Source organism: Hemitrygon akajei, chromosome 8, assembly GCF_048418815.1.
Source record: "Hemitrygon akajei chromosome 8, sHemAka1.3, whole genome shotgun sequence".
NCBI classification, from domain to species: domain Eukaryota; kingdom Metazoa; phylum Chordata; class Chondrichthyes; order Myliobatiformes; family Dasyatidae; genus Hemitrygon; species Hemitrygon akajei.
Genome location: NC_133131.1, coordinates 117,155,631 through 117,171,885, shown reverse-complemented (window position 1 = coordinate 117,171,885; position 16,255 = coordinate 117,155,631). Strand labels below are relative to the sequence as shown.

The 16,255-nt window shown below is 42.4% G+C and overlaps 1 long non-coding RNA gene across 1 annotated transcript; it reads right to left on the bottom strand.

Annotated features, from left to right (window-relative positions):
• Window positions 1-4,710: 4,710 nt before the first annotated feature.
• On the bottom strand, window positions 4,711-6,735 carry LOC140732182 (uncharacterized). Its single transcript, XR_012100014.1, has 2 exons — window positions 6,618-6,735; window positions 4,711-4,914 (listed from the first exon to the last, which is right to left on the bottom strand). It is a non-coding gene; the product is annotated as an uncharacterized lncRNA (long non-coding RNA).
• Between the last annotated feature and the right edge of the window lie 9,520 nt (window positions 6,736-16,255).

Sequence of the window (16,255 nt, the reverse complement as noted above, 5' to 3'; positions counted from 1 at the left end):
CTCCATTGGAAATCTGTATATAATCCCTCATTTCATTAGCAAACATCATTTTCCCCATAGTTAGATTCAATAAGAAATATTTGTTAAAAATATGTCCATCTCCTGTGGTTTCATGCATTGATGGCCAAGCTGATCTTTAAGAAACCTATTCTCTCTCAATCCATCTTTTACCCCAGAGAATCTCATGGGATTTTTCTTAATCCTGCTCGTCAGATCTATCTCATACCCCCCTTGTGCTCTCTAATTTTCCTTTTCATCGTACACCTTCACTTCTCATAGTTATTGAGGGATCTGCTTTTTAATGATTGCCTAAACCCCATGAATGCTCCGTTTTCCTGACCAGAGCCTCAATATTTTTCATCAACCAAGGTTCCCTAAACTTGTTGACCTTGCTCTTCACCCTAGCAAGCACATTCTCCCTGGACCCTTGATAACTTAATTTTAAAATCCACCAGCTTGTCATTTGTCCCTTTATCATTCTCACCCAATTGACCTCTGCAAGGTCTACCTCTACCTACTGCCTTGAAAATTGGCCCTGCCCCAGTTTAGGACTTTAACCTGTGAACTTGTCCTTACTTTCACCATAACTATTTTAAAACAAATAGAATTATGGTCATGGACTCAAAGCACGTGGCAAATGACACTTCAGTCACTGTTGTACCTTATTCTTTCAGGAAAGGTCCAATGTTGCACCCTCTCTAGTAGGGCCCTCCATATACCAATGATATTCTTTTATTTCTGCAATCACCACAATGGACTGACTACTTAAAGACATAGAAGCATAGAAAACCTACAGCACAATACAGTCCCTTCGGCCCACAGAGCTGTGCTGAACATGTCCTTACCTTAGAAATTACCCATAGCCCTCTATTTTTCTAAGCTCCGTGTATCTATCCAGAGGTCTCTTAAAAGACCCTATTGTATCTGCCTCCACCACCGTTGCCGGTAGCCCGTACTTACACAACATTGGCACCAACTCGGCAATTGTGCAACGTAGAAAAATGGTGCAGGTGCTATCTATGGAATTGGTTTTAACTGAATGTTAAAGAAATGTTGTTTGTAGTGAGATTGTGTTATACATTGTTCTGGTACTATCACTTTTCTTCTTGTCTGCCACTCATTGCTTAACCTTTCAAATGAAGGGTAGATGTGGGCATTCCCCAAATTATCGGGAGGTTTGACAAGAGTGTCCACGATGACAAAGGAACACTGCTTCATGCATTAGGCAACAGGAACTTCATAAATCTAAAACTCCTGGTTGTTTATCTTGGAAATTGCCAGGTTTGCTAATAGTTGCTGTTGTGACCAAGACGGTGGTTGAACTCATTAGTAGGACTGGTGATCGGTTGGCAGCTGAAGTCCCACAGGATATTTGCTCAACACACTTTGCTTCTGTGCTCTGCGTATGGGTGTTGGGACTTGACTTTGTCAATGGTTGACCTTTAGTTGCTGGATGAGTAAGTGTGAAAAGCATGTCAATAGATTGGTTCCAACTTGGCAAAGTATACCCATTCTTTCCTGATTAGAACTCCCACTGTACATAACCCCAGCAAACTACAGGTAGAAGATTACTACAGCATTTGGGGATCTGTGCACCTCAGAAACTGATAGCTGTAGTGTCAGAAGATTTCTGTTGGAAGTCTTCCCGTATTCAAGATCTCACCAGTGGTCAAGTGTGTGAAAATTGTTTCCTGTATTCGAGCGGTTGGAACCATAGTGTTGACCGAGGCAGTTAAAAGAGCATGAGGCTGTACTGCCACTCAGTGGCGAATGATAGAAAGTCCTATTGGTATTTGTGCAAGAAGCTATGAGATTCAAGATTAAGATCGTGATTGAAGATTCAAGGTTGTTTAATGTCATTTCCAGTAGACAAGTGTAAAGGAGAATGAAATAATTGTTACTCTGGATCTGATGCGGCACAAAAAAAACATAATGAGATGAAGAAAACAATAATAAAAAAGCACAATAAATATAAATAACTAACACAAAATGCTGGTGGAATGCAGCAGGCTAGGCAGCATCTATAGGAAGAAGTACAGTCGACGTTTCAGGCCGAGACCCTTCGTCAGGACTAACTGATAGAAGAGATAGTAAGAGATTTGTAAGTGGGAGGGGAGGGGGAGATTCAAAATGATAGGAGAAGACAGGAAGGGGAGGGAGGAAGCTAAGTGCTGGAAAGGTGATTGGCAAAAGGGATACACAGCTGGAGAAGGGAAAGGATCTTGGGACAGGAGGCCTAGGGAGAAAGAACGGGAGAGGGGAGCACCAGAGGGAGATGGAGAGCAGGCAAGGAGTGATTGTGAGAGGGGCAGAGAGAGAAAAAAGAGAGGAAAAAAAATGGGGTTGGGGGGGAGAGAGAGAGAGAGAGAAATATGTCAGGGATGAGGTAAGAAGGGGAGGAGGGGCATTAACAGAAGTTAGAGAAATCAATGTTCATGCCATCAGGTTGGAGGCTACCCAGACGGTATATAACGTGTTGTTCCTCCAACCTGAGTGTAGCTTCATCTTGACAGTAGAGGAGGCCATGGATAGACATATCAGAATGGGAATGGGACATGGAATTAAAATATGTGGCCACTGGGAGATCCTGCTTTCTCTGGCAGACAGAGTACAGGTGTTAACTAAGATAGCTTATATACATTGATAGATTGTATTACATAAAATGGCTATAGGTAGATGAGAGTCTGTACATAAGTTGACTTTGCAGTTGATGGAATCAGGAGCAAAGGATGAACTACTGGAGGAATCTGGTGGATCAAGCAGAGTCTGTGGTGTCAAAGGAATGGACATTTCAGGTCATGATTGAGAGTGTGGGGGGAAGATAGCCAGTCTATGGAATTAAAAGGGAGGAGCTAGACAGATGCTGATAGATGACTGGTGGAATCAGCTGGTGGGGTGCAGTAGGGGTGGGGGAAATGGTGGGACCTACATGGTGGAGAAGTTGAGCCTTTGTCTCAGTCCTCCCTTCCAGTGAATATTCTTGTTCAAGAAATATGCTTAGTATCCAAATCAAATAATTTCTTCAAGTTCAATTTTAATTGTCATTCAACCATACATGAATACCTATGAATACAGCCAAATGAAACAGCATTACATCATGGCAAAGGTGCAAAACACAGTTCCACAAATCATACACGATACAAGGCACATATAGCTCATATAAGACAGCAGTAAAACACAGTCACACAAAAATGATACGATCCTTGTCCGAGTCAATGAATGTTGCAGCAGTCTGCAGTTGAAGACAATATGGCTTGTCTTCTGCTGAATGAACAATAGGGGCAACACCGACTTCAGCATGGATGGCACGCCACACTGCCTCTGGCACTCAGGTAGAGTGCACTGTCCCTGATGCTTCCAGCTTTCCTTGGCAGCTGTAAGCAGGCAACACCAAGGCTTGAGGCCTAGTCCTCGCTATGACTGAGACCATGCAGCTCCTCCCCTACCCAACCAGCCGCCAATAAACCAGTGAATCGGGCTGCAGGATTCCACATGAACGACATCCAACAGAAAGGCGACTAAGACAATCACTCGCTGTTAGACTATACACTGCCTTCGTGCACCAACTCCTCCTGTGCCTCTCCAACAGATAGCAGCACAATCCACACCAAGTCTAGCACGTTCAGTTTCTCCAGCAAGGAGCAACTCACTGATGGTGTAGACATGCAGTAACTTAAGTTTAATAATGTCCAGCTGTGTCCTGCGATCGTAAAATAAAGTTTAAAAGAAGACAATAACACCTTTGGTTGGCCACGGAGAAGGACCTGCATCTTACCAGAAGAGACTCCAGTGCACTAGATAATTTTCAACTTCTAATCAACAAATTATAATTAATATTTAATTATTACCGGTCTGGCTTAGCTTCTATCTGCCAATCAGGGAAAATGGAAATTAAGGTAGAGCCATACATGGGGAGGGAATTAGGAGTGGTGCTCTATGTATGTTTGCCAGCTGTATCTCACCTGGCAAGGGCCAGAGCTAAATACAAAAGAATAGGTAACAGAGAGGACCACCAGCTTGAATCTGTATTTAAGTCACAAACACAAGAAAATCTGCAGATGCTGGAAATCCAAGCAACACACACAAAACGGTGGAGGAACTCAGCAGGCCAGGCAGCTTCTATGGAACAGAGTAAACAGTCGACATTTTAGGGCAGGACCCGAATGTTGACTGTTTACTCTTTTCCATTGATGCTGCCTAGCCTGCTGAGTTCCTCCAGCATTTTGTGTGTGTTGCTCTGGATTTAAGTGCAGTATTTCTAAGCTATGAAAGGAAATTGTGAAATAGCGCACCTGATCCTGCCTCGGGCTTTGGAATCTTTGTCACAGATCCAGTGATTCACTTCTGGCTTGAGGTGTATATTGATATTTAAAGGTCTTTGTCAGGACTTTAATCTCTGACTCACTTATTTTCAGTTGTTCAAAAAATATCCCATTTTCAGTAACTGCAGTGTTTTGCATTTTTCGTGCCCTAGTAGTCTTGATGAGTAATCAAGAGTTGTGAGTTCAAGTCCTATCAAGGCCTCAGTGGAACTTAAATTCAGTTAATCTTTGGGAATTTTAAATAACATAGCAGGAAATTTTGTTCTATAATTTCAAAGATGTCATAAACAAATCTGGGTTACCACCATCCTGTAATGGGCTGGGTTAATCATACCCAACTACTTAAGTGTCCAGGAGATGTGGTACAAAGTGGACAAGCATAACAAAATAACTTTCAGCTAATTTATTATCATAAAGTAGATAGCACAAAAAAAACACAACAAAATATTACTTAGCAAGTCGCATAGACCATTGCAAGTCACAAAAATTTCTGGGTTCATGATTCTTAGTCGCCACTTTATTGTTGCTGGCAGGGGACCTCTGGTTTCTGAATCTCACCCCTTGGCCATGGGCACCAATCACCATCCCGGTTCTGGATTAAGCCCAAAGAAAACCGTGAAAAGCAGGTCAATACATACACAAGTTTCACAAGTGCAGAGACAGACAAGCTCTTGGATCTTTTATTCTCACACCACTAACACAGCCTGCCTTTTTCAAATACAGTGGGTGTTCAATAACACAGCATTCAGCATATCCTCATAAATCAATTAGATATTTTAATAGTCACTCTTTGTTCATTAGTCTCCCAATACCCAGACACACTTTTTTCGTTGGACTTAGAAAGTACACTGAAATTCACATATATAAGCAGCAAGCTCAAATTCAGACAGTCATTCACATATTAATGGTTATTCATTGTTATCTCATTCACTCATGTCCAGCCACACAACATTCCTTGGGTTTACAACGTACATTAAAGTTTACATATCAACAATAAGCTTGGATCCAGCAATTAAACCACCTCAGATGCCAACACAGATGCCTTGTGCAGGAAGGCACAGAGTCGACTGTACTTCCTTAGAAGGTTGGCGTCATTCAATGTCTGTAGTGAGATGCTGAAGATGTTCTATAGGTCAGTTGTGGAGAGAGCCCTCTTCTTTGTGGTGGCGTGTTGGGGAGGAAGCATTAAGAAGAGGGACGCCTCACGTCTTAATAAGCTGGTAAGGAAGGCGGGCTCTGTCGTGGGCAAAGTACTGGAGAGTTTAACATCGGTAGCTGAGCGAAGGGCGCTGAGTAGGCTACGGTCAATTATGGAAAACTCTGAACATCCTCTACATAGCACCATCCAGAGACAGAGAAGCAGTTTCAGCGACAGGTTACTATCGATGCAATGCTCCTCAGACAGGATGAAGAGGTCAATACTCCCCAATGCCATTAGGCTTTACAATTCAACCGCCAGGACTTAAGAACTTTTTAAAAGCTATTATTAATGCTTTTTGAGATAGTGATCTAGATGCATATCATATTTTTTTACTGAGTTAAGTATTGTATGTAATTAGTTTTGCTACAACAAGTGTATGGGACATTGGAAAAAAAGTTGAATTTCCCCATGGGGATGAATAAAGTATCTATCTATCTATCTATCTATCTATCAGAGACATTCTCAGTGTTTCCTCATTAACAGGCATTTTGTCACTCACAGACCTACAGTGTTTACTCTACAAACCTCACATGCTACAAGATCAGAAAGCGTTAAGTGTCACTCGACCTTACAGACATTCATTCAATGTTTTACAAAATGTAATATGCTACATTTTCAAAGATGTTGTAAATAAATCTGGGTTACCAACATCCTGAAGGTGACACCCTTACCCAATTTAGCTTATTCCAAATTCATAACAGTGTAATTGAGTCTCTGAAATCTCAAACTGGTAACTCAGAGTTGTATCATATTGCTATAGTGAAACAGAAAAGAATAAGCCGGACTGAGTATTCTGTATGGACTTTAGCACTGAACGTTGGCACAGAAAACTAACTCCCAGCACAGGTAACCTTGCAAAGACACCCTGTAACTGCGATAGAGGCTTCTGTGCCAACTGCTCAATCCTCAGGGGAGCGGAATCCTTTCTTCATACTGAAGGACTCCCTCATTATATCCTATGACTTAACCACGATGCTAAGAGGGGAGGACCCGGAGCAGATCTGAAAAATCAAATTCTTCGGGCTCTATGGACCATCCCTTTGTCTCTATTTACAACAGAGATCCAACAATTTCCCCTCGACCAATTCTCTCACCTGACTGGCAGAACATGCTCTTCCACTGAACAACTCTTGTTTGGGCTCCTCTCCTGTGCAGCTATGGGCTCTAGCTGTGCCTCTCCTTTTAATGGCCACGTCAGTCAGCTCTTGTTGCAAATGTTCTCTGGTACAACCCCTCCCACCACTCTTTCACCATTACATTGGTCCTGCTTCCTGCACAAATTCTAAACTTGCTGAGTTTATAATCTTCATTATTAACTTCTGTAACCTTCTGAAATTCATTTAGGTTATTCTGGCACCACACTCCCTGCAGGTGGCTTGTGATAGCAATGCACCTCTCCACTTCTGGCCTGTAGTGGAAAGTAGAAAACCCTTCTCATTTTACAAAATAAAAGCCGTTAGCTGTGACATTGCCCTGGTTTCATGAATGTCTCACTTCTGATATTTCCTTTGCCAGCCATTAAGTGCAGCAGGCAGTGAAGAAGGCAAATGGAATGTTGGCCTTTATTACAAAGGGAATTGAGTACAAGAGCAAGGAAATCCTTTTGCATTTGTACAGGGCCCTGGTGAGACCACACCTGGAGTATTGTGTACAGTTTTGGTCTCCAGGGTTAAGGAAGGACATCCTGGCTGTAGAGGAAGTGCAGCGTAGATTCACAAGGTTAATTCCTGGGATGTCCAGACTGTCTTACGCAGAGAGGTTAGAGAGACTGGGCTTGTACACGCTGGAATTAAGGAGATTGAGAGGGGATCTGATTGCAACATATAAGATTATTAAGGGATTGGACAAGATAGAGGCAGGAAATATGTTCCAGATGCTGGGAGAGTCCAGTACCAGAGGGCATGGTTTAAGAATAAGGGGTAGGTCATTTAGGACAGAGTTAAGGAAAAACTTCTTCTCCCAGAGAGTTGTGGGGGTGTGGAATGCACTGCCTCAGAAGGCAGTGGAGGCCAATTCTCTGGATGCTTTCAAGAAGGAGCTAGATAGGTATCTTATGGTTAGGGGAATCAAGGGATATGGGGACAAGGCAGGAACCGGGTATTGAAAGTAGATGATCAGCCATGATCTCAGAATGGCGGTGCAGGCTCGAAGGGCCGAATGGTCTACTTCTGCACCTATTGTCTATTGTCTATTAATTGCTTGGGTTCTTTCCACTGCCTTCAAATGAAGGATATGCACTATGGGCATTTCCACTAAGATGGGAGATGTTTCTAAGATAAACCATCAATGCTGATTAACAGACGTAGTTTTGTGTACTAATAGTAAGATTTAACTCAATAGGAATCAAAAAGGAAACTCTGAAATGCTAGAGTTGTATCTACCACAGTGGATGTTGGATGTGGTTGCCAGATAAAAACCTGACACATTGTTGCTAGAGATCAACATTTCTCTCGCCCACTGTCCCCTCAAGCTTCAAAATTCAAGATTTAAGACTGTTTAAATGTCATTTCCAGTACACAAGTATAAAGGAGAATAAAATGATTGTTACTCTGGATCTGATGCAACATGAAAATAAACAAAATAAGATAAAGAACACAATAATAAAAAAAGCACAATAAATGCCGATTGATTGTATCTCCATAAAGTGACGCTAGGCACAGGAGTGTCTAGATGACTCTGACAGGAAATGACATAGAGGTGATGGGAGGTGTGGAGGGGTGGTTAGTAGATGAAGATGTTCATCAGCTTGAGGAAAGTAACTGTTTTTGAGTCTGGTGGTCCTGGCTTATATGCTATGTAGCCTCCTCCCTGATGGGATAAGCAGGGTGGGTAGCCACAGTCATCCTGGTGCTCAAGAGGGAGTTAGTAACCTGCCTTAATGACTACTGTCCAGTGGCACTGACCTCAACAATAATGAAGTGCTTTGAGCACTTTCCAGTTTGCTTAATGCTCAAATTGGTCCACTGTTGATGCCGTAGCCTATGCATTCCACTCCATCCTGTCTCACCTGGGAAAAAGTGCCTCACACGCCAGGATGCTGTTTATCAATTTCAGCTCAGCATTTAATACCATCATCCCTGAGAAGGTGGTGGGTAAGCTATCCTCTTTAGGTCTCAACACCTCCCTCTGTAACAGGATCTTGGACTTCTTTATAGAACGACCACAGTCAGTCCATGTTGGTAGCAACAGCTCTAGCTCTATCATACTAAGCACTAGCACCCTCCAGGGCTGAGTGCTCAGCCTGCTGCTGGTTCACACTGCTGATGCATGATGGCTGCTAAATTCAGTTCCATCTGAATCATCAAGGTCGCAGATGACACAAGAGTGGTTGGCCTCATCAACAAAGACAGTGTACAGAGAGGAGGTAGAGCGGCTGGGAGAGTAGTGCGAACACAACTTGAGTCTCGATGAAGACAAGACTAAAGAGATGATCGTGAACTTTAGGAAGGCGTGGAATGAATGGGTCCTCCATGAAGAGAATTAGAAGCACCAAGTTTCTGGGGAGCACATAACGAGCCATCTCACTTGGTTCCTCCAACACCACCTCTTTAGTCAAGAAAGTACATTAGCATTCCTACTTCTTGAGGAGATTGAGGTGAGCGAGGTTCCCCTCACACACACACCCCCGCCCCACCCATTTCTAACCAATGTTTACAGGAGCACCATTGAGAGTGTCCTGACCAGCTACATCACTGTCTTCTATGGGAATAGCAAGGCATCTGGCAGCAAGACCCTACAAAGGGTTGTGAGGACTGCTGAGAAGATCATTGGGGTCTCTCAGAATCAGGTTTACTACCACTAACAAAGAGAGGGGAAAAATTAGTTAGTGTTCATGGTTCCATTTTCCATTCAAAAATCTGATGGTGGAGGAGAAGAAGCTGTTCATGAAGCATTAAGTAGGTATCCTTAGGCTCCTGTATCTCCACTTTGATGGTAACAATGAGAATGAGATCTTTAAATATGGATGCTGCCTTTTTGAGCATCACATTTTGAGGGTGTCCTGGAACCAAGAGGTATCTATCAAGAGAGCTGTGCATACAAGGCCCTTAGCATTTTTCAATGATCCCTCCCATCTGTCCAACAACCTCTTTGACAAGCAGGAGATACCGTAGCATTAGCTCAAGGGCTGTTAGGATGGGAAACAACTTATTCCCCCAGGCTGTAAAAGTATTGAACTCCCTGCCTCCACCCAGGTCTCATCACATATGAAACGCCACTGTTTACTTTTTGATTTGCGTTGTAAGCACACCTTATTAGAGTCACAGAGTCATAGAGAAGTACAGCACAGCTGCAGGCCTTGTGGCCCATCCAGTCCATACCGACCATTTGAACTGCCTACTCCCATCGACCAGCACTGGGATCTTAGCCCTCCATGCCCTTGCCATCCATATACCTATCCAAACTTCTCTTAAACATTGAAATTGAGCTCACCTGCACCACACACACTGGCAGCTTGTTCCACACTCCCACAGTCCTCCGAGTGAAGAAGTTTCTCCTCATGCCCACCTTTCACCCTTAACACATGGCCTCTAGTTGTAGCCCACCCAACCTCAGTGGAAAAAGCCTGCTTTCATTTACCCTATCTATACCTCTCATAATTTTGTTTACCTCTATCAAATCTCCTCTCAATCTCTTACGTTACAAGGAATGAAGTCTGAACTTACTTAATCTTTCCTCTTAACTCAGGTCATCCAGACCCATAAACATCCTTGTAAATTTTCTTTGTATTCCTTCAACCTTATTTATATCTTTCCTGTAGGTAGGTGATTCAAACAGCACAAAATATTCCAAATTAGGCCTCACAAATGTGTTACACAACTTCAACATAACAGCCTATCACCTGCACTCAATACAATGATTTATGAAGGCCAATGTGCCTGAAGTTTTCTTTACGACTCTACCTACATGTGACACCACTTTCAACAAATTATGGACGTATTCCCTGATCTCTTTTCCTACCAGACTCTTCAGTGCCCTGCCGTCTATTGTGTAAGACTTACCCTGGTTTGTCCTACTGAAGTGCAAAAATCTTGCATTTGTCTGCAGTAAATTACAACTGCCTTTTTTCATCCCATTTTTCCAGCTGATGCAGATCCTTCTGCAAGCCATAATAGTCTCCCTCACTGTCCACTACACCCCTGATCTTGGTATCATCCACATATTTGCTGATCCAGTTAACCACATTATCATTCAGATCATTGATGTAGATTACAAACAACAAAGGATCCAGTGCTGATCTCTGTGCTACAGCACTAGTCAAGAGCCTCCAGTCAGAGAGGCAACCATCTACTAGCACCCTCTGGCTTGTCCCACAAAGCCAATGTCTAATCCAATTTACTACCTCATCTTGAATGCCAAGCGACTGAAGCTTCTGGACTAGCCTCCCTTGCGGAACCTTGTCAAATGGCTAACTAACGTTCATGCAGAAAACACTCACTGCCTTGCCTTCATCAACTTTCCTGGGAACTTCCTCGAAAAACTCTTAAGATTGGTTAGACATGACCTACCACACATGAAGCCCTGCTGACTATCCTCAATCATTCCACATCTATCCAAATACTTATTTATCCAGTCCTTTAGAATAACTTTCCCACTACTGATGTCAGGCTCATGGGCCTATAATTTCCTAGTTTATTTTTCAAAGGTTTGAAGGTTTCAAAGCTACATTTAATGTCAGAGAAATGTGTACAATATACATCCTGAATGCTTTTTCTTCTCAACCATCCATGAAAACAGAGGAGTTCCCCCAAAGAATGGATGACAGTTAAATGTTAGAACCCCAAAGTCCCCCCCACCAGCTCCTCTCCCTCCCACACGCAAACAGCAGCAAGCAACAATTCCCTCTCCTCCCATCAGCAAAAAAAAGCATCAGCGCCCACCACTGGGCACTCAAGCGTGAGCAAGGCAACATCAAAACCACAGGCTCTCTTTCTCTCTCCCTAATAAGGGAGAAAGAGGTGTCTCCATTTCATAGCGAGTGGGGAGATATAACAAACAACTCACTGCTTTTACAATGTTAAAAGTCCGTTGCGTCACTTTTCCCGAGCTCTGTGTCCAAAGATCTCGGGTCTCTGGGCACACAGCCAAAGACCTTCTGGCTGCAATGATACACCAATCTCCTGCAGTGGCACCGACCTCCAAATCCCCCATCTCCAGAACCACGAGATCCTGGGCCTCCGAAGACAAGCGGAGCTCTTATGCCGAGCCCTTAGTGTGCCGAACAACGGCCAGTTGTGAAACCCTGAAAGCGGGTCCCATTCCCGCAAAGAACCGTAGTCAGCGTGTAACTCCAGGTCAAGGTCTTCTGAAGAACCCTGAAAGGGGAAAATAGAGATATTAAAGACAGAAATAGAGCCGTTTCCAAAGATGAAAGCAAAGGAGTCGCTGTTAGGTGCCATTAACCCTCCTGAGCTCCACCTTCTGCCTACAGCCTTTCTTGAACAGCAGAACATTGCCTATCCTCCAATCCTCCACTACCTCACCTGTCTGTAAAGGTCTGCTGGGGCCCTGACAATTTCTGCTCCATCTTCCCATAGGATCATAGGAACACCCTGTTAGGCCCTGGGGATTTAGCCACTCCAATTTGCCTCAAGACAGCAAGCACCTCCTCCTCTGAAATCTGTACAGAGTCCATGAAGTTGATGCCACTATGCCTCACTTCTAAAGACTGAGTAAATATAGATGCAAAAGAATTATTTAAGGTCTCCCCAATCTCTTTTGGCTCCACACAGATTACTATTCTGATCTTCCAAGAGGACTAATTTTGTCCCTGACAATCCTTTTGCTCTTTTTTGAAAATTATTTTTGGTAATATTACTTTATGTGTTGTGTGTGTTATATGTAGGTGTTGTGTGTCTTGGTCCGGAGGAACATTGTTTAGTTTGGCGGTGTACATGCATACTGTTCAGTGACAATAAATTTGAACTTGAAGAGTTCAACTGTTCTTAGTTACATTACCTTATCACCTACATTAACTCCATTCCAAGATCTGAAGTGGGAATGTTTGCTATTGCACAATATTCAATTCCATTTAATTCAATTTCCGAATAATGAAGAAACTGCTCACTTCAAGCAAAATCTGACCTATGTTCAGACCTGCCCATTCGCACTTCTGAAGCATCTTGTCTTCACTGACTACAACCAATTAAACTGTCACAAGGAAAAAGGTGGACAACGAATACCAACCTTACCTTGAGTGAAAGCAAAGAACATTATAACACAGGCTTCTCCATCTAATGTGCACACTCTCTCAACCAGAGAACAGCCACACCAAGAGAGAGCTTAACCACATCTCTTTGACATCCAACAGAATTGCCTGCTTCAAATTTCTTGCCATTAACTAGAAATGTAAGTGACTGATGCCAACAATTTATCAATGCCAAAGCCTTATGCAGTAAATGATTCAGCTCCTGATTCCCAAATGTCATTCATTAGTGTATCGATACTCATAATACTTGACATCCCTGTGGACAATAGAGACACTTTAAATGGCATCACACCCATCACCTTAAACATTAATTTCCTCTATCACCACACTATGGCCTTAGTGCCATGTAGCTCAAAGCTGGCATTTTTCAAAAATGTCTCCTCTTCAACCTAGAAGGGCAAAGGTAGTTTACACATTGTGTCTGAGCATCTTTCAAATTCCCCTCTATGTTCAGTACCACCACTAACTGATCTACAGCATATTGTTCTTTTTTCACTGTTACTATGCCAACATCCTTGAACTTTCCTACCAAATGGCATTAGTGAAATAACGTAGCTTCAAAGACTACAGAAATACCACAAGGATTAATAGAGACAGACAATAAAAACTGTTCTGACCAGCAACAGCATGATCTGTGAATGAACAAAAAGAACATTATTACCCAGTCTCCTTTCTCTATGATAATATTTTCTCAAAAACAGTTGAATAACACATTCTCTACAACAACCATCCCAAGGTAGGGCATAGGAAGAGTGATGATCATTGATATGAAAGTACAGGGAAAGTTGTACAAATTATTTTGATTCAGTTAGTAGCACTATACTCAGAGTTGGTACATTAAGAAAATAAGGTCTCACTCCAAGTTCCTGAACTTTTTTCAGAGGCACTCCCTCAGATCACCATAAGCAATCCCATCGCACTATTTTGAAGAAGAAGTGTTGTCTCTACCAACATGACCAATGCTTAGAACTAAATCTTATTTCTAAACCATACATTCTAACTATTATTATTTGTTTGAGTTTGCAAGAAACAAAATGGCTGCCCTATTTCTCACAACACAATAATGACATTAGTTCTAAGGTGCTTCCTGAGGTGATGAAAGGAGCAATTCTTTCTTCTAATTTTATGTGAGCCAGTTGCAATGAAATTTTGGGTTTAAAAACATCAATTTTTACAATGTTTTACTTCATGAGTTGTGTTGTAATGGAAAACTGAATGTTTTAACAAGAGCGGCGACAGTCTGATATGGAAATGCGATTATGTTTATGCTGATTGAACAGCTGTGACTACCCCATAGTCCTGGAGTTATAGAAACATACAGCACAGAAGAGGCTCTTCAACCCATTGTGTCCCACCACTCATCAAACGCCGATCCATGTTCCCCAACACTAATTCATTTTATTCTCTCCAGATTCCCATTTCCTGCCCCAAATTCTACCACTCAGCTATACACTAAGCATTGTTTGCAGTGGGCAATTACACTAACCTGCATGTCTTTGGGATTTTGAGGGAAACCAACACAACTAAGGAAAACTGATATGGACTGAACACCATAGAATCAGACGAGGTCCAGTCCAAAGCTAAGTCACTGATGCTGTAAAGCAGCAGCTAAACAAGCTACAGCACCCTGTATGGAGATGAGATCATCTTCCCCAGTCTTCACATTGCTATTCAGATCGCCAGCTGAGAGAGATCATTCAGCAAGTAAAAACTAATACTTTTGTATTTGAGAGCCTCCATGAGTCAAGGCAGACTCTGTGATCTTGCTCTGCTGAGTGTAGAAAGAGAAGAAACTGAAAAAATTGTCTTTGATGACATCATAGACCAATTTGCATAAGTGAAAGCAAGGAAGGTGCAGTTATAATTTTCATGTAGTGCCATAATTTGTTAATTAAAAGATTAACGAGCTTGACTTGTATTTTTGAGCTGATGTTATGGTTAAGATATCTAAAAGATGGGTGTCAGATATTTAGACAGGGGTGCAATTTCAGTGCTTGCCATAGGCGCTATTTTCCATAGATATGCCCCGGTTGCCCTTCCTCTCTGTTAGAATCAACTTTTATCATCATTGACCAATGATACTAAACACTCCTGTTGCCTTTTGATTAGCAGAGAGGGCGAAGCTTTGCTGATGAGAAAATGATCTGTTCAGATATCAAATCAATCCAGTGTGCACATGAACAGTTGTCCTGAATGAAATCTGTCTTAGCTCTTATAACTTCTGTCAAGTGTGCTGTTTACAAAACACCTTTGTGCAATCATTATAGAAAATAAAATCCAAAACAAATTATGTAAAGGACACCATGGTGATTAATTTATGTTAACTTGCATATGTGTGATACATTTATCACTTCATCTGTAGCTTTACACATATTGCATAATTGAAGCTAATCCAAACTGTGTCGGAGCAGCTTTCATCAGTGAGGTGTTAAAATGTATAATGATTGTTAAAATTATTACTGTCCAGGTGAGGTATGAAAGGATTTGAAGAAGCACAAAAACTCATTTAAAGTTAGTAAGCAAAACATTCTGAACATCAAAGCAAATCTCAGATGATGGAAATTTAAATCAGACAATGCTGCAATCTGTGGAATGAGAAACAGAGCTGATGTTTCAGGTTGAAGACGGTCAGATTCATTGATGAAGCTTTGCCTTGAAACATCGACTCTGGTCCTACATGCACTGTAAGCACTACATGCAAGTCTGGCAACAATATAATGAAAGTTACGGAATCAGGTTACAACCAGCATTGCAGTCACTAAAGCAGGCACCAGTAATACACACAAAATGCTGGAAGTACTCTGCAAGCCAGGCAGCATCTATGGAAAAGAGTAAACAGTCGATGTTTTGGACCGAGAGCCTTCATCAGGACTGGAGAGAAAAGATGAGAAGTCAGAGTGAGAAGGTGGGGGGAGGGGAGGAGGAAGTACAGGGTGGTAGGTGATAGGTGAAACTGGGAGAGGGAGGGGGAGTGAAGTAAAGAGCTGGGAAGTTGATTGGTGAAAGAGGTAAAGGGCAGGAGAAGGGGGAATCCAATAGGAGAGGACTGAAAGCCATGGAAGAAAGATGGTGGAGGAGAACCAGAGGAAGGTGATGAACAGGTAAGGAGATAGGATGAGAGAGGGAAATGGGAATGGGAGTAGTGAAGGGAACAGGAAGTTCAAGAAATCAATGTTTATGTAGTCAGGTTGGAGTGGAGACCACCAAAACCGATTATAAGTTGTTGCTCCTCCATCCTGAGTTGGCCTCATTGCAGCAGTAGAGGAGGCCATGGACTGACATATTGGAATGAGAATGGAAGTAGAATTGAAATGGGTGGCTACCAACGGATCCCGCTTTTTCTGCCAGATGGAGCGTAGGTGCTCGGCGAAGTAGTCTCCCAATCTACATCGGGCCTCACCATTATACAGGAGGTTTAGGGTTAAGGTTACCCCAGCAGCTGACCCCAACAGACTTATGGAAGGAAGGAAAGCCCCCCTTTTTTTTGAAGAATGACATCTCATTAGTTCTGAAATGAAAAGCCTC